The 21,539-nt window shown below is 41.6% G+C and overlaps 1 long non-coding RNA gene across 1 annotated transcript in view; it reads left to right on the top strand.

The window, feature by feature from the left end:
• The window catches only part of LOC145526797 (uncharacterized), a 129,380-nt gene extending 108,350 nt beyond the window's left edge, over positions 1-21,030 (top strand). Inside the window, exons 6-7 of the long non-coding RNA XR_014069189.1 lie at positions 19,808-19,905; positions 20,585-21,030. This is a non-coding gene — a long non-coding RNA (uncharacterized LOC145526797). The remainder of the gene's footprint in view (positions 1-19,807; positions 19,906-20,584) is intronic.
• The last annotated feature ends 509 nt before the right edge of the window (positions 21,031-21,539 follow it).

Here is a 21,539-nt window from a genome sequence, read left to right on the forward strand (position 1 = left end):
GTAGTTTAAACTTTCTTTGGCATTGCCTTTCTTTGAGATTGGAATGAAAATTGACTTTTTCCAGTCCTGTGGCCAGTGCTGAATTTTCCAAATTTGTTGACATGTTGAGTGCAGCACTTTCACAGCATTGTCTTTTAGAATTTGAAATATATAAGCTGGAATTCTATCATCTCCACTAGCTTTGTTCATAGTGAAGCTTCCTAAGGCCCACTTGATTTGCACTCCAGGATGTCTGGCTCTAGGTGAATGATCACACCATCATGGTTATCTGGGTCATGAAGATCTTTTTTGTATAATTCCTCTGTGTATTCTTGCCACCTCTTCTTAATATCTTCTCCTTCTGTTAGGTCCCTATCATTTCTGTCCTTTATTGTGTCCATCTTTGCATGAAATATCCCCTTTGTATCTCCAATTTTCTTGAAGAGATCTGTAGTCTTTCCCATTCTATTGTTTTCCTCTATTTCTTTGCATTGATTCCTTAGGCAGGCTATCTTATCTCTCCTTGCTATTCTTTGGAACTCTGCATTCAGATGGATATATCTTTCCTTTTCTCCTTTGCCTTTTGCTTCTCTTTTCTTAGCTAATACTTCTCTATATATGATCTTTTCTGTACTCTCTGATTTTGGAATGTGCTCCTACTTAAAAACGTTGCAAATCTTCTTTATTTTAGTTCATTTGTGTTTTCTGCCTGACTAAAAGCAGCAGTGAGGCTCTACATTATTTTTGGCACTGTTTCACTCCATAATAAAGCTAGTTGGCACTCCTTCGCACTCTAGGTGGGTTTTATGAAGTGCTTTGGCTTATAATAGATGTTTGGGTATGTCAGGTCAGTAGCTCTTGGGGCTGAAAAGTGCTGCTACAGTTCGGTAAAATTAGAAGGCAGTTTATGCAGCAGTTTTGAGAAGACAGGCAGACACCAAAACCAGACAGATCACCATCGGTGTTTTGGGTGGGAGGAGAACTTGAAATGGCCTGGAGTTGAAGAATCCCTTGGGCAAGTCTCAGTAGAGGACCATGACCCATTAGACCGGATCAAAACAGGGCAAAGTTGTTGGCAGGTTGAAACCTATTGCCTTAGCCAAACAGGTCAGGCTCAGGGAAGGCTGAGGTCATGATCAGATGAGTTAGGAGGCGGACCGGGAGTTCCTCAAGGAATGTGAGACAGCCGGATGAGCAGAAGCTGAGGTCGCACCCTGAGCTGGTGCTGAGCGTCAGTTCCTCTCCGTTGTCTCCATAAGCTCTGTTAAACCTGGACTTTTCTGCTTTCTAGGCAAGTCCAGATCTTCCCCAGGTGGCTCAGTTACTACGTCTGTGTTTCTAGGATGTGTTTGTTGGGGCTAATCGGCAGCTGTGTTTTTACTCCCAAGCCCTGAGCCCTGCGTGTGGGGGACAGCAGTGCTCTGCCTGGAGGCCTCAGCAGGGGCTCTCCTCCAGGCTGACTGCTCTGATTTCCTTTAAGCCTCCTCTGTGGGACTTTTACTCTGGTTGCTCCCCACCCCCACATCCTGGGCCAAGGGCCAGGCTTATAAAACCAGGCTTTGAATCAGGGCTTAGACATACGTTGCCTATAAAAATGTCTCTGAATTGGCAATAATTAATCTCCTGTGCAACTGTATTTGGCTCTAAAATGCTGTGTGTATTAGCAATTGCTCTAACTGGAAACAGGTCTGTGGCAGTTGGTCAGGGATGATATAAATATCCTCAATCATTGGGAGTGGGAAATCGAGGACTATTTCTGTTACTGTCTCCTTATCAAAGCTTTTAAAACTACTGAACTCTGATATTAGGTTTCTAAGTGTTATGGGAAAAGGCTGTATCCAGTGTGATTTGATTCTCCTGTGATCTCAGGCCATCAGATAAGTGATTCTCAACTCAAGGCATTTAGAAATTAACATGAATGTGTTTTGGTTATCACAAGGACAGAGGAAAATTCCTGGCACTGAGTAAATTAGCCAGTGATGCTACAGTCCTGAAAAACCAAGAATTAGTTACCTGGCATGGAATTCCTCCAGCACACCAAGTGGACAACACTTGGAGTGATCTCTCGTTAACTCCCAGCTGTATTCCCACTAGTAACTATCCCAAACTATTTCTGCTCTCAGAACCACTTAGTTACTGCCATAATTTCACACTCTTCTTTCCTCAGGCTTTTCCTATTATTCAACAAAAGCTTAGTCAAACTCCCTCCCTTTTCCCTTTGCTATTCTCCATCTGTACCTGCCCAGCCTGGTCTCTTTCCTGCCCTTTCAGAGAAAGAAATCTTCCTAATGATAACAGCAGCTCCATGGGAGGTACTGATTGGTCCCAGCCTGCTGCACTCCCTCCTACGCCAGCCCCCTCTCTTGCATCTTCAATGCCTTGCCAGTCCCTTCTTCCCCTCAGAGAAGTGCTTGAGTTTTCCCATCCCGATGCCAATAAAAGCAAAGACAAAAACTCTTAAACCTGCTACTTACCCCCTCAAATTAACACTCCATATAATTTTTTCATATCTACTGACTCCCAAAACCCTCATAAACTGGTTTCCACTCCCCAATTTTGATCTCTTGAAGGTTATCTCAATGATCATTTGCCAGACCACTCACTCTTCAAATTATTTACATTTCTCTGAAACACTGGATCCTTGAAAACCCAACTAAAGATCATTCCTCTTCTTGTTCCTTCAGTTGCTTCTTGATATCCCCAAGAAGACTGGGGCCAACCACACCATAAGAGCATCTTCATTTTCTTGAGCTTCATTTAACATTTCCCTAGTGGTACTTGTGCAGGATCCTGGCTGTCCATCTTTGGGGCTCCTTTTCCTCATTATTTTTCCCTACCTTGGATACAGATGTTGGCTGCACTCTACTTACTGGCCTTAGCCTTCTTCTCAACTAAGTAAATGATCCTCAAACCTACATACATAACTAAACATAACCTCTTCTCTGAACTCCAGGCCAGATTGCCAGCTGCCCGACAGATAATTTCATCCACTGGTTCATTGCTGTTGTTTAGTCACTAGGTCATGTACGACTCTTCTGTGACTCCATGGACTGTAGCCCGCCAGGCTCCCTGTCCTTGGGATTTCCCAGGCAAGAATAGTGGAGTAGGTAGCCATTTCCTTCTCCACAGGATATTCCTGATCCAGGGATTGAACCCACATCTCCTACATTGGCAGGTGGTTTCTTTACCACTGAGCCACCAGGGAAGCCCCAACAGCAAGGACCTAACAGAAGCAGAAGAGATTAAGAAGATGTGGCAAGAATACACATAAAGGCCTATACAAAAAAGGTATTAATGACCCAGATAACCATGATGGTGTGGTCACTCACCTAGACCCAGACATCCAGGAGTGTGAAGTCAAGAGGGCCTTAGGAAGCATTACTACAAACAAAGCTGGTGGAGGTGATGAAATTCCAGCTGAGGTATTTCAAATCCTAAACGATGATTCCGCTAAAGTGCTGCACTCAATATGCCAGCAAATTTGGAAAACTCAGCAGTGGCCATAGGCCTGGAAAAATGTCACTTTTCATTACAATCTCAAAGAAGGGTGATTCCAAAGAATGTTCAAACTACCATACAATTGCACTCTTTTCACATACTAGCAAAGTAATGCTCAAAATCTTCCAAGCTAGGCTTCAGCAGTGTGTGAACTGAGAATTTCCAGTTTTACAAGCTGGATTTAGAAAAGGAAGAGAAACCAGAGATTAAATTGCCAATATCCATTGGATCATTGGAAAAGCAAGGGAATTAAACAAAACCATCTACTTCTGCTTCCTTGACTACATGAAAGCCTTTGACTGTGTGGATCACAACAAACTGTGGAAAATTCTTAAAGAGATGGGAGTACCAGACCACTTGACCTGCCTCCTGAGAAATCTGTATGAGGTCAGGAAGCAACAGTTAGAATTGGACATGAAACAACGGACTGGTTCCAAATTGGGAAAGGAGTACGTCAAGGCTGTATACTGTCACCCTGCTTATTTAACTTATATGCAGAGTACATCAAGCTAAGTGCCAAGCCAATGACTCACAAGCTAGATTCAAGATTGACAGGAGAAATATCAATAACTTTGGATATGGAGATGATACCACTTTCATGGCAGAAAGTGAAGAGGAACTAAAGAGCCTCTTGAGGGTGAAAGAGGAGAGTGAAGAAGCTGATTAAAAATTGAACATTCAAAAAACTATGATCATAGCATCCAGTCCAATCACTTCACAGCAAATAGCTGGGGAAAAAGTGGAACCAATGACTGATTTTATTTTCTTGGGCTCCAAAATCACTGCGGATGGTGATTGCAGCCAGGAAATTAAAAGATGCTTGCTCCTTGGAAGAAAAGCTGTGACAAACCTAGTATGCATGTATGCTGACTGACTTCAGTCAGATCTGACTCTTTGCGATCCTCTGGACTGTAGCCCGCCAAGCTCCTCTGTCCAGGGGATTCTCCAGGCAGGAGGGTGGGATTGAAGTGGTATAAACCTTATAAACAATCTTAGAGATAAATGAATATATCACATTTGCTTAAATATTTAAGGTAAAGAATGGGTGGGTTTAGGTGTCTCTACTCAGGACAGCATGTGTTTTAGTTAACTATCTCCTGCAAAAACCCATATGCAGGCATAAATCTTCACACACTGATTAACTTCATTTAACGCTGACTATTTAAGAGACTATTGTATTCTTAGGGTATATACTTTATTACAACATGGAATGGTCTCTGGAACAGAAATTGAAGAGCAATAGACTGGACGTCTCACCAATCCTGCTGACCACACCAGTTGTCTTGCTGTATCTCACTGTGCGCACTGTTTGTTGAACCCAGGGTAGGCAAAAAGCTGGGGAGGAAAATGCGAGGACGCATAGGAACTGCAGACATGTTTATTTTCTCCGGCTGGCACAACAGCTGTAGCAGCAGCAGACATGCTCTAGTCTCTCCTCTTGCGGTTGACCCAGCAGGTGCAGTCACAGCTATGCATCCTCCCCATCGTAAGGCAGCCTCCCCGCTGGGACGCGGCCATAACATAGTCAAGAGGGCTAGTTCAGGGGAGCTTGTACGCTTACAGAACAAAAGTAGCCTGCGGCCAAGTGGGTGCATGGTGATGCACATGCGCAGTGCTTTTACGAAACCACGTGTCTACAAAATACGGGGCGAGAGCAAGAGGATGTGGAGCGAGAGAGCCTGACCACACCATCTTGGCTCATTTGCTCTTTCCCTACATTCCACCGCTTTAGGGTCTCTCACATTCTACTCTAATCCATCTTCTGCAAAGTTCTCTTGGCAGGTAACTCTGACCCTTGTATTTATATCTTGCAACGGAAGCAGCTACAAAAACAAACAGTTACATCCCCAATACACACCAAAACCCAATACCAGATATCATCTGAAAGTCATGTTCCAGTCCTTGCCCTCACCAGGCTAGGGAAGAGCCACCCACTGCATGTGGAGTGCCTTTATCTTCCATGGCCAAGTCCAGGCCACCATCTGTCCTTGTGAGACTGCAGGAAAGCTTCCACAGGGACAGCTCCACTCCTGTAGAGCTTTTTATTAAGGGCCTGCAAACCACCCCCCTACACACAGGCTCCTGGCCCACCCCTTCAAAGAGGGGATTTCTGTGGCATTCACAGTCTACCCACATGATTCCAAATGCTTTCAATACTGTTCCAAATCTCCAAGAGAATCAGAGGTAGCACCTCACAGGACACAGCTGTGGCAGTACACAGTTGTACTAAATGTAGAACACAGCCTTTTTCTTAACATTTGGCCACCTTAGCCATCAATGTATGCACTAGGTCTGGGAAACTGCCCCAGCTTGCTGTCAACAAGGTTGCAACTCAGCGCCAGTGTCAACCAGGACCGTTACTCTCTGTGTAACGGACCATTAGCTAGTGACCAGTGAATTGCAAGTTCTACCTGGGGTCTCTGGCCCCTGCTTGGGCTTTTCCAGAGGGCACCTTGGTCTGAGCCCTATTCAAAGCAGGAAAGGGCATCCCCGAAAGGAACATCCTTGGGCGCAGTGTAATCTTTAACTGATCTGACTGTATCTCTTGCTGTGGGTGCTTCCCAAACTTGGTAAACTGCTGCTCCAGTCTCAGTTGCCTCCATAGCTCTAGGAGCACTGCATTGGGCTGTCTATCAATTTTATTTCTGTCAACTCCTGCTGCCAGAAAATCGGCTCACGTTTGCATCTGTGTAAACTGGATGGGACCCCGGCCGGCTCGGGCCCCCGTCCAGGTCTTCACATTTTCAAATGGTGTCTTGCATGTCATCTCTCTGCTTCTCTCAGTAAGGAGCCCCAAAACCCCCCACAGGTACCGGGCCCAACCCTCTGTCCCAGAGTCACAAAAGGCAAGCTGCCAAGGGTTCCCCTTGCTTTGGCCAAAACTGCTCACCCAAGACGACCAACTCCACCGAGTACATGGTCGATCTGTTGTGATCTCAGTCACACTGGGGGCCCCTTGAGGGTGCCCCTTGGTCATAGGCTGCTCAGGCTCCATTTTTTGCTGCACCACGGGCCTTGCTGCCAAGCGGGGATCCATGGTCCCACAGGGTTCCTCGTCATCAGCCCTCATTACTTCACTGTCCAAGCCACTGGGTTCCTCGGGCCACGCATCTTTTGCTCCAGCGTGTGTACACGCTGCTCCAGCTCTTCTCCTTCTCCCTGCAGTTTGCACACTTACACAGCACCACAGAGGGCACTATCCCTATTTGCCTTCAAGGCATCCAAGAAAATCCACCCCATGGTGCCAGCAGCAGTCCGTGCCACCTTGTCCGGTAGATGGGGACTCACCGTAAGGCCTTTTCAATGCTATCCTGAGATTTAGAGCTATGTGCACTAGTGGCTGAAAAAATGATTACCCTATATAATTCCAACTTTCTGCTCACTAACAGATTTTCCTAATCATGTCAGCAGCGGGGCTAAGGAGCACCAACAGCATGGAGTGCTGAATTTAAATATTACTCCAGAATTCCATAATTTAAAAATAGTATGGCCATTATTAGTATTTGGCTACTCTTGGAATCTGGACTTTGAAGAACCAAATTCTAGGAAATGTGTAAAACTAGAAAAGCCATTTCTGATTTTGTCACCTAGAGAGGTATATGGCCACCACATGGCTTACCTTCTGGTCAGCAACCCACGCACATCCCTCACCACACACACACACACACACACACACACACACACACACACACAACAGTGCTGAAATTTTCCTGAGAACAAAGGACTTAGTTCCTCTTTCTTCCTAATAAACTCACCATAGTAGAACAGTTTGGACATACTATACAAAACATCTCTTTGAATATATTCAAATAACTGAATGTTTAGACTGATTTCTAAAAGGTTAGTATTTCCTTTGTGTGACACACCATTTCTTAGGTGTGCTCAATCATGATGAAATTGTGAAAGTTGCAATATATTTAAATTTAAAATTTTTTATTTTTTGTATAACTAAAATTAGAGAAAAATCATATACTTTCCTTGGGGCCATCTGGTAACTTCACTAAGAAGGAAAGAACTTACATTGTTTCTTGTTGCTTTGAGCAAACCCATATGGTGCCAGGTAATGACCTGCACCAGCCAATGAGAGAGCCGAATTTCACTAGTGTGTTCTGAGATTCAGTCTGATGATCTGTTGTTGCTATTCTAATTCCATGCAGAGACATTTTCTTTCTTGTGTTTTCGTTTAATGCTTTCCAGAAACTACATATAATCAATTGATATGTTCTATTTTTCCATATAACTCACCAATAATAATTTAGCCAAAACTAACAGGAAATTGACTTGGAAGTCTGATCTCTAATGAATACTGAAGCCAAGCTCAGCACATTAAAGGAAGTAATTATGAAGCCACCCCATTGTGTGTAGACATGCTTGCTCAGCCAGAACAGAGGACTTTTCTATTTTTATGAGCTTTGTCAAATTTAAATTATGTTACATTGTAAGACAAAAATTTTAAAGAATTTGTTAGTAGCAATGCCACTCTATAAATATTTATTTTTAAAATTATCCTTCATGTAACTTAAAGACAATTTTTTGAAGCAAATGGCCTAGACATACCAATAAAAATACCTATTCATTTGCAAAAAAAGTAATAAATGCCACAGGTATTTCTAGCTAATTATATACACATACACTATAGTGTGTGTGTGTGTGTGTGTGTGTGTGTGTGTGTGTACATGCTGTATAACACACCAGTCCTGTAATCAGCATTAACTGTGAAAGACTGCAGAGGTCATGTAGTTCATCACTGAACTTCACAACAGGCTGCCCTCTATTCCTCTGGAACATAGCTCATGTGGTTTCTTAACTCTTGCTCATCTACCTGGTTTCTCTCGGGTGCAGTCATGGTCATAACTAGACCTTGGCAGTGTCCACCACTTATCAAGCACTTCTGTACTTTTTACACACGGACTCCAGTCACCCTGGCAGCAACTCTCTCACAAATCATCTCCCACCTCCTTCATTCCCTTATTGAACGCAACTCTGACTTGACATAGAATCTCCACTCTTACTTCCTAAATTCTCATGTTCATACTTCTTATTCTGACTGTTTTCTGACATCTTTCCCTACTTTTGTCCACAGTTTATCTTCCTGCCTTTTTGCCCTTCTCTATGATGTTTTCTTTTCATTACCTTCACTCTCCCCAGATCCGTTCATGGGCAGAGCTGCCAGGGTGAGTGTTTGGCACTGGCCAGCCTGAGCTGCTCCCTTGGGTCACGTGGCAGTCAGGGTGGTGAAGTCTGAAGGCTTTGGTGAGCAGCACTTACTGTGATGGGCACAGTGCAGGGGTGGGCAGTGAGATTACTATTCAGCTGAGCAGTCTCCAGGGGAATAAAAGCCCACACCCTTCCTAGGGAAGATCTTAAGAAACCTGAGCTTGTATCAGGGTTACAGAATTGCCTGGGGGCTCGTTAAAGCTGATTGCCAGCTTGCCCACACTCCACCCACATCCAGATTCTATAGGTCTGGGGATGAGATTGGAATTTGCAATTCTAATAGCTCCCAGGCTATTCAGGGGCCCACTGGCCACAGATCACTGCTTGAGTAGCACTGCTTTGCAATGCTTTCTGTTTTTCTGATCTCTAACAAATAATTCTGGATACACTTTACAGCAAATCACCTATACCCTTATTTCTGAGGGACTGATCAGCAGCTAATCCCTGTTGAGTGACACGAACTCATTAGATTCTTTTCTCATAGCTAAATAATGTGAATTTCCTTAGCTTTTTATAAAATCTATTCTGTAAATCTTTCATTACTCGATTGTTCTCTTCCATATTTTCTGCCAGTTGCCTGCATCACTCTCCAGTTGTAGAAATGCAAACTGAATTTAGTAATCTATACAGTGTTGAAACCAGCAGGATGCTGTGGAGCTCCTGGGTATGAAAGACTTTCTGTGTCCCCTTTTTCTTATTTGTAGGGAACAGCCTCCAGCCTTCATGACTTTCCCTGAATTCCAAAGAGCAAGTGCAAACAGCTGCTAATCAAGGAAGGGAGGTGATTCAGAGACGAGGGCTGATCAGTCTAAAATCAATAGTGCAGCCTTGGGACAGGGTCCTGATTCAACCTCAGGGGATACATATTAAACATCTTTGAGCTCTTTTGCAGAACTCATACACCCAACAAGTGGAAGATGTTAACTACTTGATAAAGCATTCTTTATTCCAGAGAGAAGGTCACAGTTTAAACACATAGTGAACTATATCAATTCATTCAAAGGGTGTTATTAAGTGAAAGGCTATCTGAGCTACTCAGGGCTTTTTCAACACTTTTAAATTCAGTTATTCTTCCTCACCAGTTTCTTAGGATACTAGGTAGAAAGTACAGCATGTGGTGATAAATAATGTCCTGGAGGTCACAGTTATTGAGCCATGATTCAAACCCAGGCAGTCTAGCTCCCCAGTCTGCCCTCCATCCCCTTAGCTCACCTTACCAGAAAACTGCCCTCATAGTCTTCCTCTTCGCAGCCAGGTGACAGACTCTCTCCTCTACAGCATTTCTTTTTGCAGAGCTGGACATTGATGTTTCTGAGATAATGGGTTGTGTGGTACCTGTGGGTTTGAGGCTTTGCCTTGATCCAGTACTGACATGTTTCAAGTGATCCAAAATGTATTAGTGTGGGTATCATGACCTTAGTTTGATGCTAGTTTGAACAAGATACTGAAACTTATGTTTTTCATGCCTCTGGTAAAATATTTTTATAGTTCTTAAATATTAAGATCGGTATCTTGATTATTAGTTATCTGAAGTTTGGTTATCTGTTTTTGTAGATAAATTGTTGATCTTATTCACAATTTCCCTCTCTGCAACTAGGTGTCCCTCCCCTATATTAGTTGGACATTGATGTTGCTAAAGTATCATGAGTTGTGTGGTACACGTGGCTCTGGGGCTAGTGCCCTGACCTAGCACTGATGTGCTTAAATTGATTCAACTTCACGTAATAAGAATCAGTCTTGGCCAGCATTTCATCCTTCTTTGAGCTCCTAAAAGATCTTGTATTGTTCTCTTGTCACACACTGCCCTGGGTTGTTATGGAAGACTAGTATACGTCCTGCTTAGAAGTATTTGTCCAGTAAATAAAGAAATGAATGAGAAAAGTCTGGGGAGAATTCTGTATCACCTGAAATTCACTAGCAGACTTTTTCTGTGAATATAATTTCAGTAATTATAGAAGTATGATTAATAACAGTTCTCATATAATTTACAGTCTTCTCATTAAGCCCACATTCCACCTGGTTATATGTACATACAGAAAAAAATGAGTCAGATATATACTAACAGTCATCAACTTATAAAGGAAATAGTTACCTAGGGCAGGTTCTCTTATTTAAAATTAATCTTTGCTTAAAATAACATTTAGAAATTGCTCTTAAACATTCCTTTTATTCATTAATTTGAGTAATAATAAATGCATTTAATTCTAATAAAAATTTGGTCGCTGAAGTTGCACAGTGGAAAAGAAAATCAAAGTCTAGTTGTTTCAGCTCCTCAAAGGGAAAAAGTTTAAGAGAGAAAAAAAACCTCCTGACACCAGTCTTGTGATTAACACAAAATATCCTGCATGTAGGCATCAAAGCAAAATGGAAAAAGTTATTTTCAAGACATTGATGATGAAGCTGGCTTCTATGAGTCTTAATCCCAGAACAAATCTTGAATGTGTAAATTCTTATATTCAATCAGGATATTTGTTCTACTTCCATAATAATTTTATTTTACTATTCATCCTTGCATAGCTTCAATTATATTCATTTGTTTTCATGTTATTATTCAAGAAATTAATCAAAACAATGTTTAAAATATCATAAGGAAAATGCTTTGTTACTAAATAACAGTATATCTCTACTACATGCAAGGAGGTCAGCTACCTTTTCTTTTCCATTGAATTTCCTCTTTTTTTGCCTCAGCTCCTTTCACAGATCCACATCTTGGTCACAGAATACTGTCTCACACTGCCCTGGACAGTGTTGATCTTATCTGAAGTATTTCCTTGCATGTACAATAAACATAAGTATACACATATATAAGCAGTCCATTAGTCCACACTGTTAATATGATACGTGTGTGTACATATATATTCCCCTCATGCTCTGGGTGCAGTGAACGCTGCACAGAAGATACAATGTAACTTTGTCTTGAGGACACTAGTACATCTTCCCTGGAACACTCGTGGACTGTCTACTAAGATATTCTGACTTCATGGGACTTCCCTGGTGGTCCAACTGTTAAGACTTCATACTTCCAATGCAGGGGGCACAGGTTTGATCCCTGATTAAGGAACTAAGATCCCATATGCCTCAAGGCCAAAAAAAAAAAAAAAGGATATTCTGACTTCAGCATATATTTCATGGTACCTGGTTTAGTCCATGATCAAATATATGAAGGACAAAAATTTCAGAGGAAAAAAGATTCATCTTGATACCAACCTCATGGTAACTCGATATATGCTACATATGTGGACTTTTTTTTTCTACCACCAACTTTGAGTCCTGGCAAACAGTTTTGAATTCTAAGAGTGATAGCAGTTTGCTATGCTAGAGCTGCAACTGTAGCAAAGAAACTGGAAGGAAGTTTCTATATGTTAAAATGCAAGTTTTACCATGGGCTAAATAAACTGTCAATTAAACAGTGGCGGTGGGGAGGGGGGGATCAATTTAGGATTGATGGAAACACATTGATGATATGAAGGCCACAGTTACCACTACTGATACTTGGGAAATCTGACCAGTAGCTGTCGAGTGGTGACCAGAAGAAGCTCTCACTAGACTCTAACCAGGGCTTTAAGCAGAGGGGTTGCTAACACACAGCACTGGACATGCATGCCCACAAGGACCATAGCATCACTGCCCTGTGAATGCTCCCCTTGATTACAGCTGCCATTGTTGAAGGCATGCTCTGTACCTCCTATCCATGATGGGTGAGTGTACTTAAAATGCAGTCCAAATCCAGAAAGACCCTTTTGTGGTTAGATTGGAGGTATCAGGATAAAGTCATGACATTTAAAATATAAAGAGAAAGGAAATATACGTAGAGTACAACATCTGTGTGTGTATCTAGGTATGTGTGTGTATATATATGTTTGTGTGTGTATACGTGTATGCGTGTATTTGCTGTTGTTGTTCAGTCACTCAGTCATGGCTGACTCTTTGCGATCCCATGGACTGCAGCACGCCAGGCTTCCCTGTCCTTCACCAACTCCCAGAGTTTATTCAAATTCATGTCTATTGAGTTGGCGATGCCATCCAACCATCTCATTCTCTGTCACCCTCTTCTCCTCCTGTCTTCAATCTTTCCCAGCATCAGGTCTTTTCTAAGGAGTCAGTTCTTTGCAAAAGGTGGCCAAAGTATTGGAGCTTCAGCTTCAGCATCACTCCTTCCAATGAATATTCAGGACTGATTTCCTTTAGGATTGATTGACTTGATCTCCTTGCAGTCCAAAGGACTCTCAAGAGTCTTCTCCAACACCACAGTTCAAAAGCATCAATTCTTCAGCCCTCAGCTTTCTTTATGGTTCAACTCTCACATATGTACATGACTACTGGAAAAACCATAGCTTTGACTAGACGGAGCTTTGTTGGCACAGTAATGTCTCTGCTTTTTAATACACTTTCTATGTTTGTCATAGCTTTTCTTTCAAGGAGCAAGTGTTTTTTAATTTCGTTGCTGCAGTCACCATGTGCAGTGATTTTGGAGCCCAAGAAAACAAAGTCTGCCACTGTTTCCATTGTTTCCCCATCTACTTGCCATGGGACCAGATGCCATGATCTTAGTTTTTCGAATGTTGAGTTTTAAGCCAAATTTTTCACTCTTCTCTTTCACTTGCATCAAGAGGCTCTTTAGTTCCTCTTCATTTTCTGCCATAAAGGTGATGTCATCTTCATATCTGAGGTTATTGATATTTCTCCTGGCAATCTTGATTCTATCTTGTGCTTCATCCAGCTCGGCATTTCTCATGATGTACTCCGCATATAAGTTAAATAAGCAGGGTGACAATACACAGCTTTCACGCACTCCTTTCCCAATTTGGAACCAGGCAATTGTTCTATGTCCAGTTTTAACTGTTGCTTCTTGACCTGCATATAGGTTTCACAGGAGGCAGGTAAGGTGGTCTGGTATTTCCATCTCTTTAAGTATTTCCCACAGTTTGCTGTGATTCACACAGTCAAAGGCTTTAGCGTAGTCAATGTAGCAGAAGTAGATTTTTTCTGAAATTCTCTTGCTTTTTCTATGATGCAATGGATGCTGGCAATTTAATCTCTGGTTCCTCTGCCTTTTCTAAAACCAGCTTGAACATCTGGAAGTTCATGGATAATGGACTGTTGAAGCCCAGCTTGGAGAATTTTGAGCATTACTTTACTAACGTGTGAGATGAGTGCAGTTGTGTGGTAGTTTGAGCATTCTTTGGCATTGCCTTTCTTTGGGATTGGAATGGAAACTGACCTTTTCCAGTCCTGTGGCCACTGCTGAGTTTTCCAAATTTGCCGGCATATTGAGTGCAGCACTTTAACAGCATCATGTTTTAGGATTTGAAATATATCAGCTGGAGTTCCATCATCTCCACTAGCTTTGTTCATAGTGATGCTTTCCAAGGCCCACTTGACTTCAAACTTCAAGATGTCTGGCTCTAGGTGAGTGATCATACCATCATGGTTATCTGGGTCATTAAGATGTTTTTTGTATAGATCTTCTATGTTTTCTTGCCACCTCTTCTTAATATTTCTGCTTCTGTTAGTTCCATACCCTTTCTGTCCTTTATTGTGCCCATCTTTGCATGAAATGTTCCCTTGTGAAGTTGCTCAGTCGTGTCCAACTCTTCACGATCCCATGGACTGTAGCCTTTGAAGCTACTCCATCCATGGAATTTTTCAGGCAAGAGTACTGGAATAAGTTGCCATTTCCTTCTCCAGGGGATCTTCTCAACCCAGCGACTGAACCCAGGTCTTCTGCATTGCAAGCAGACGGTTTACTGTCTTAGCCACCAGGGAAGCCCAGTGTTCCCTTGGTATCTCTAATTTTCTTGAAGAGATCTCTAGTCTTTCCCATTTTGTTGTTTTCCTCTATTTCTTTGCATTGTTCACTTGGGACAGCTTTCTTATCTCTCCTTGCTGTTCTTTCTAAGCTCTCCTTACCTCTGCATTCAGATGGGTATATCTTTCCTCTTCTCCTTTACCTTTCACTTCTCTTCTTTTCTCAGCTACTTGTAAGGCCTCCTCAGACAACCATTTTGCCTTTTTGCATTTCTATGCGTGTATATACACAATTGCTTCCTTTTCCTGTGAGCTGAGAGGGTATGGAATCAGTGACAATCCAGTAGTGGTAAACACACCAAGTGTCCAGATTTTTATTTCTAAATATTATTCTACACTAGAACAGAGGTTGTGAGGAATGGTGTTTGTAGGATTGGTGTGGAGAAGAAAAAGATGAGCTTGGAACATCTTTGGTGGCAGGAAGTACAGAAGTGCTCAAAGAATGGTGGAGATAAATCAAAAGAAGGCCTGGGCCGGTCTGAAGGAGCTCACACAAGACAAATTTGGAATAATTTGACCATCAAAATAAATTAAATATTTATGGATTGTAATCCATTGAATAAAATAAAAATGCAATAAAGTCCAAAACAATATTAATATATAGGAGAGAATGGCAAGCTTTTCCTTACGATAGAAATCTAACTCCTTGCTGTAGAAAGAATGATGAAAATAGAAATATTACCATTTGGCATTGTTTTGTGTTCCTGGACCGAATTTCAACTTGGGAGGGTGTTCTCACACCACCACCATTTCTCTAGACAGTTGAGTATCCTACCCTTTGACTCAGTTCTGCTATTATCCTCCCTGACCCTAAGATAGCACAGACTCCAGTTTAAGGATTCACTCCTACAAGACTCCCTCCACCCCCCCTTTCAGATGCCAGTCACAATTCCAGGTTGCCACGTGGGCTTCTGACCAACTGGCTATAAATCAGAATTTCTCATGACACGCCCCTTCTCCCCCCACATTGGGTTCAAATAATTTGTTAGAGTAGTTCACAGAATTCAGGAAACCCATTTACTCCCTAGGTTACTGGTTTATTATGGAAGGATACAACTTGGGAACAGCCAGACGGGAGAAATGCATAGGGGAAAGGGCGCAAAGCTTCCCTGCCCTCTCCAGGTGCCCATTCACCCCAATCTCCACATGTTCACCAGCCTGGAAGCTCTCTTGAGCCCTGTCCTTACGAGTTTTTAAGGAGCCTTCATTCCGTAGACATGGTTGATTAAATCATCGGCCACTTGGCAGTTGATTCCATGCCCAACAGACCTCTCTCCAGTCCCTGGAGGTCAGGGGGAGAGGACTGGAAGCTGTAACCCACTAATCCTGGCGTTTGTTTCTCCTAGTAACCAGCTCCCATTCTTAGGTGATCTGGAGTGGAGTGGAGTGTGTGTATTCAGTCATGTCCTACTGTTTGCGACCCATGGACTGTAGCCCACGAGAATCCTCTGTCCATGGAATTCTCCAGGCAAGAATACTAGAATGGGTTGCCACTTGCTTCTCCTGAGTATCTTCCCCACCCAGGGATCGAACCCATGTTTCTTACGTTTAACCTGCATTGACAGGCAGGTTCTTCTAAAAGTCACCTTATTAACAAATCAAAAACAACTTTCTCCCTCTCAGCACTTAAGGTATTCCAAGTGTTTTAGAAGCTTTGTGCCTGAAACAAGGAGGAAGACCAAATATATATTTCTTATTATTGAAACAGAGCAGGATCCGGTGGGGTCTCCTAGTTATAAATCCTTTTTGTGTCTCCTGTTTCTCGTTTGTACCAAATAGGCTTCATTCAACCTCTTTGACCTTCCCTGAGTTCCAAAGGGCAGATTCAAACAGTTGCTTATCAAGTAAGGGAGAGGATGCAGAGACAAGAAAGGAACAATCAGGAAACAATAGTGCAGCCTCGGGGTAGGGTCCTGGTTCTTCCTCAAAGAATATATGTAACAGTTTCTTTGAGTTGTTCAGCAGAAACTAAGGCCCCCTCCCAAGTTACTGGAGGACAGTAACTTCAGGCTGAGCGCAAGATTCCTGGAGCACTGCCATATTGCCTCCCCACCAACCAATCAGAAACAGTTTGCACACAGTAGGACAACAACTCTGACCCCTTCCCCAAATGATTCTCCCTTTAAAAAGTTTCATATCAAGCAAAATCTTGGGAGTTGGTGTTTGGACAAGAGTCAGTCTTCTCCCCAGTTTGCCAGCCTCCTGAATAAAGCAACTTTTCCTTCCTAATCAACACTTCTCTCTTGAGTATTGGCTTTTGAGCAGCAAGCAATCAAACCTGAGTTTGATAACATTATAAATCACAATATCACAGGCAATCACCTTAGTAATAATTGAGTCAGGCAAGAATCATCAGTGGATGCTAAAACTATGAAAGAAAGTTGGATATTACCAGGGTATATATATGTATATAGTCTCAAAGAATCATCCTATAAGATACATGTTAGTTACAAAAGGAAAATAGTAAGTTACAGTGGATAAACGAGGCAAACATACCCTAACCGTTTGATCAAAGTTGTCATCAGTAGTTCAGTGCCTTGCAGCCTAACACTACTGGAACACACTTGTAATTGAACAAGCAGTGAGGGCAAATGCACTGCATGGGAAATTCTGGGGCCTCTCAATGAGAGGGATGAGTAAGGACTCAGAATTTGGGTCTGTTAGGTCATCTGGGAGAAGGGTTAGGAAGTGGCTTGTTCCGTTGCTAAGTCATGTCCTATTGTTTGTGCACAAGGCTTCCCTGTCCTTCATTGTCTCCCAAATTTTCCTCAAACTCATGTCCATTGAGTCGGTGATGCCATCCAACCATCTCACCCTCTGTCATCCCCTTCTCTTCTGGCCCTCAATCTTTCCCAGCATCAGGGTCTTTTCTAATGTGTTGGCTCTTCCCATCAGGTGGCCAAAGTATGGGAGCTTCAGCTTCAGCGTCAGTTCTTCCAGGGAATATTCAGGGTCAGTTTCCTTTAGGATTGACTGGTTTGACCTCCTTGCAATCCAAGGGACTCTCAAGAGTCTTCTCCAGAACCACAGTTCAAAAGCATCAATTCTTTGGCACTAGGGATTGGAATCTGTCAGGAAGCAGGGGTAATTCTGTCTTGGGTATCTTATTAAATCTTACATAAAGGAAAGGAAGACTAGACTAAAACTAGGCCTGTAGTTGATAAAGAAGTCACAGGCTCACATGTTAGCTAGGATGGAGGGATGTTTGACCACCTGTATAATGATGACAGTATTCATTGTTTTGTCTCTGTTCAGGCAAGATAATGGAGGGTTCTGGCCACAAGGTCTTGGAGTAGCCTTGACTAATATTGACATTCTGGAAAATAGTTTATGTGCAATAAAACACCTCAGCTGGGTGGTGAGTACCAGTTATCTCCTAGCAACACCAAGGCCTAGCTGGTAGCATCCTCAGATCCCAGATGTCAAGCACTACTTTTCTCGTTCTTGCTGGTAATGGAACAGATCAACATCACATGCCCTCTTATATGAGAAGGAAAACAGTATCGCTCTTGCGCATTCCTGCCCCTAAATGCAGAATCTGAACCTAATCATGAGGAAACATCAAACACAGATTGATGGATGTAGCAGGCCTTCATTCTTTAAAAATGTCAATGTCAAGAAGGGAAGAGACTGAGGAACTGTTCTAGGTTAAAAGAGACAACCCAAGATAAGGGCCGACCGCACTGTGTGATTTGGAAATTTATTTCACTGTAACAGACTGTACTGCAGCAATGGAAATTCTGAATAAATTTATAGTTTAGATAATTATAGAAATGTTAATTTTCTGATTTTGATAATTATACTGATAAATAACAGAATGTCTTTACTTTTAGGAAACACACTGAAGACTTTAGAGGTCAAGGGGCATCATACCTGGAGAAGGGAAAGGCTATCCACTCCAATATTCTGGCCTAGAGAACTCCATGAACTGTATAGTCCATGGGGTTGCAAAGAGTTGGATGCAACTAAGCGACTTTAATTAAAAAAAGGGGGGGCATCATACCTACAACTTATTCTCAAACAATTTAGAAAAAAAATGCACATATTTGTTTGAGTGTGTGTGTGTGTACACAAAGAGAAAGAAAAAGAAAGGATAAAACAAGGTTTAGAAAATCTGGGTGACAAATAGAGGGAATTCATATTTTTACAACTATTCTCAGTTCAGTTCAATTCAGTTCAGTCACTCAGTCATGTCCGACTCTTTGTGACCCCATGAATCACAGCACGCCAGGCCTCCCTGTCCATCACGAGCTCCTAGAGTTTACCCAAACTCATGTCCATTGAGTCGCTGATGCCATCCAGCCATCTCATCCTCTGTCGTCCCCTTCTCCTTCTGCCCTCAATCCTTCCCAGCGTCAGGGTTTTTTCCAATGAGTCAACTCTTCGCATCAGGTGGCCAAAGTATTGAAGTTTCAGCTTCAACATCAGTCTTTCCAATGAACACTCAGGACTGATCTCCTTTAGGATGGACTGGTTGGGTCTCCTTGCAGTCCAAGGGACTCTCAAGAGTCTTCTCCAACACCACAGTTCAAAAGCATCAATTCTTCGGCGCTCAGCTTTCTTCACAGTCTAACTCTCACATCTGTAAATGACTACTGGAAAAACCATAGCCTTAACTAGACAGATCTTTGTTGGCAAAGTAATGTCTCTGCTTTTTAATATGCTATCTAGGTTGGTCATAACTTTCCTTCCAAGGAGTAAGCATCTTTTAATTTCATGGCTGCAATCACCATCTGCAGTGATTTTAGAGCCCAAAAACTAAAGTCAGCCACTGTTTCCACTGTTTGCCCATCTATTTGCCATGAAGTGATGGGACCAGATGCCATGATCTTAGTTTTCTGAATGTTGAGCTTTAAGCCAACTTTTTGACTCTCCTCTTTCACTTTCATCAAGAGGCTTTTTAGTTCTTCTTCGCTTTCTGCCATAAGGGTGGTGTCATCTGCATATCTGAGGTTATTGATATTTCTCCCAGCAATCTTGAATCCAGCTTGTGTTTCTTTCAGCCCAGCCCAACTATTCTAGAAGTTTGTAATTAGGCACAAATTAAAAGAAAAATGTCTTTCTTTTCTCATTTACCTCGTGCCTTTCTTTTCTGAGTGAAAATATTCTGGTGAATAACTTCAGTATTTCACTCACTGCCTTTTGAATAAAATGTTTACAGTCATACTTACATTTAAATCTCCAACTTTAATTTTTCACAGCTATCCAAGGACTGATTTGTAGGGTTTCTTTAGGAGGTGAATACTTCCTTCAGCAGTTCTTATGTTTGGTAAAACTTGTTATAATTGATCTTTTCTGTTTTTAGTTCTGTAGATACTAATTGCCATGAATGTATGCATTAAACTTTGTTTGGAAAATTCCCTTGGTGGTGGAGGCACTGCCTTACGGAGAAGTGACCCACAGGTGAGTATCTGAGCAGTGAATGGTTTCTCTTTTCCATCTTTTCCCATGTGTTGTTGACAGCAGTCTCTATCAATAGGCTTCTATAAAACATATATGCTAGTACTACAGAGCTCTTAGTTCAGAATGAGGAATAAAACAGAAATGAAGTCATTTTGATAACTTCTTAGGGAAGCATAATTGTCTTCATTTTAGTGAGTATTGTTTTAGAGGATTTGAAGACCATATAACAAAAGAGAAAACTTAAACAATGTTTAAGATAATAATTCATATATGACTTAGTCTTGAAACTGAAGAGTGTTTAGTACTCTATAGGTTAAGAGCCATTATTTGAGGTAAAGAAAGTTATTATCTTATTATCAGGTACAGAACCTGTGGGTCGAAACATGCCTGGGTCATCCCAGGAAGGAACTAAAGTCAAGTAGCTTTAACTCAGCCCTAAATTTTGCCTCTTATTTTGAAACTTTTATTTCAAATAAAAGGGCTTACTTATTATTGACAACTGGTGATGACTATATAATTTCTAATAAATATGTTATTACAGTATGCCTTTAGTGGGAGTACCTTTAGGTTCTCATGCATGTACGTGTGTGTGTGTGTGTGTGTCGGGGGGTCATGCCTTATCGTTTGGACTCCACTGTTAACCTCACCTGGCCTCATTACCTTTTGGTGCTGACTCAAGGTTTAGCAGAACTGTAAGGAAGAACAAGTGTCAGCGATCTCCAAGGTGTGAGAACTCCCTGCCTCAGAATCACCTGGAATGCTTGTTAGAATGAAGATTCCTGGCTCCACCACAGACCTACTCACTTGGAAGCTCTTAATGTAGGGCTCAGGATCCTGCTTTGTAAATAGCTCCTAAAATGATTCTGAGGCGTTAAATATAGGAACAAATGTTCTCAATAGAACTTGCCTGAAACAGAATTTTTTAAATTGAATGATCTTTATTCTCCTCTATATGTTTCATATTTCCTTCCACATCACATACTTAATCAGTATCTCAAATTAAAATATGTAAGAGCCACTCCAAGGTCAGCCTGCTCCCACATCTCAGCGATGTCTTATCCACTGTCTGTTTAATAAAAGTTCAGTCTGCTTCGGCTGTAAAAACAAAAAAAAAAAAATAAGAAATCATAGAAATAATTTTATTCTGTCCAAAAGTTAAAAGGCCAGAAGTACATAAATTATCTTTCTCTGTAGTTGTGCTGTCTTTTAATCAATCATTTGAACACTCTGAAGTTCAAGAAATCATTCTCAGCTGTAGTCGTCAGATAAAAGAAAAGATTGTGAAGTTGATAAAAATAGCTCACATCTTCAGCTATGATTTTTTTCTGAGCCAATAACTTGCAGTTATCATTGATGAAATCAGAAAAACTTCTACTCATATGGCGAATCACCAGCGGAAAGAAGATATTTCAGTTCATTTATATGTTCAGTTTACTTATATGTTTACCTGTGCACTATGCTCTGTATGTGATTCTTATTTTCCTCTTACATTTTTTCTTCTCTGCTCTGTTCTTGTAACTAGTACATTCCTATATAAGCATTAAGCTTTTCTCATTCAGGAACTGTATCTCCTTTACTCACATAAACCTTTTTTATTTGTGCTTCACCTAGAATTCATCTATCAAGTAATATAT

This window comes from Giraffa tippelskirchi, chromosome 11 (genome assembly GCF_054371585.1).
Source record: "Giraffa tippelskirchi isolate mGirTip1 chromosome 11, T2T-mGirTip1v1.2.pri, whole genome shotgun sequence".
Classification (NCBI taxonomy): Eukaryota; Metazoa; Chordata; class Mammalia; order Artiodactyla; family Giraffidae; genus Giraffa; species Giraffa tippelskirchi.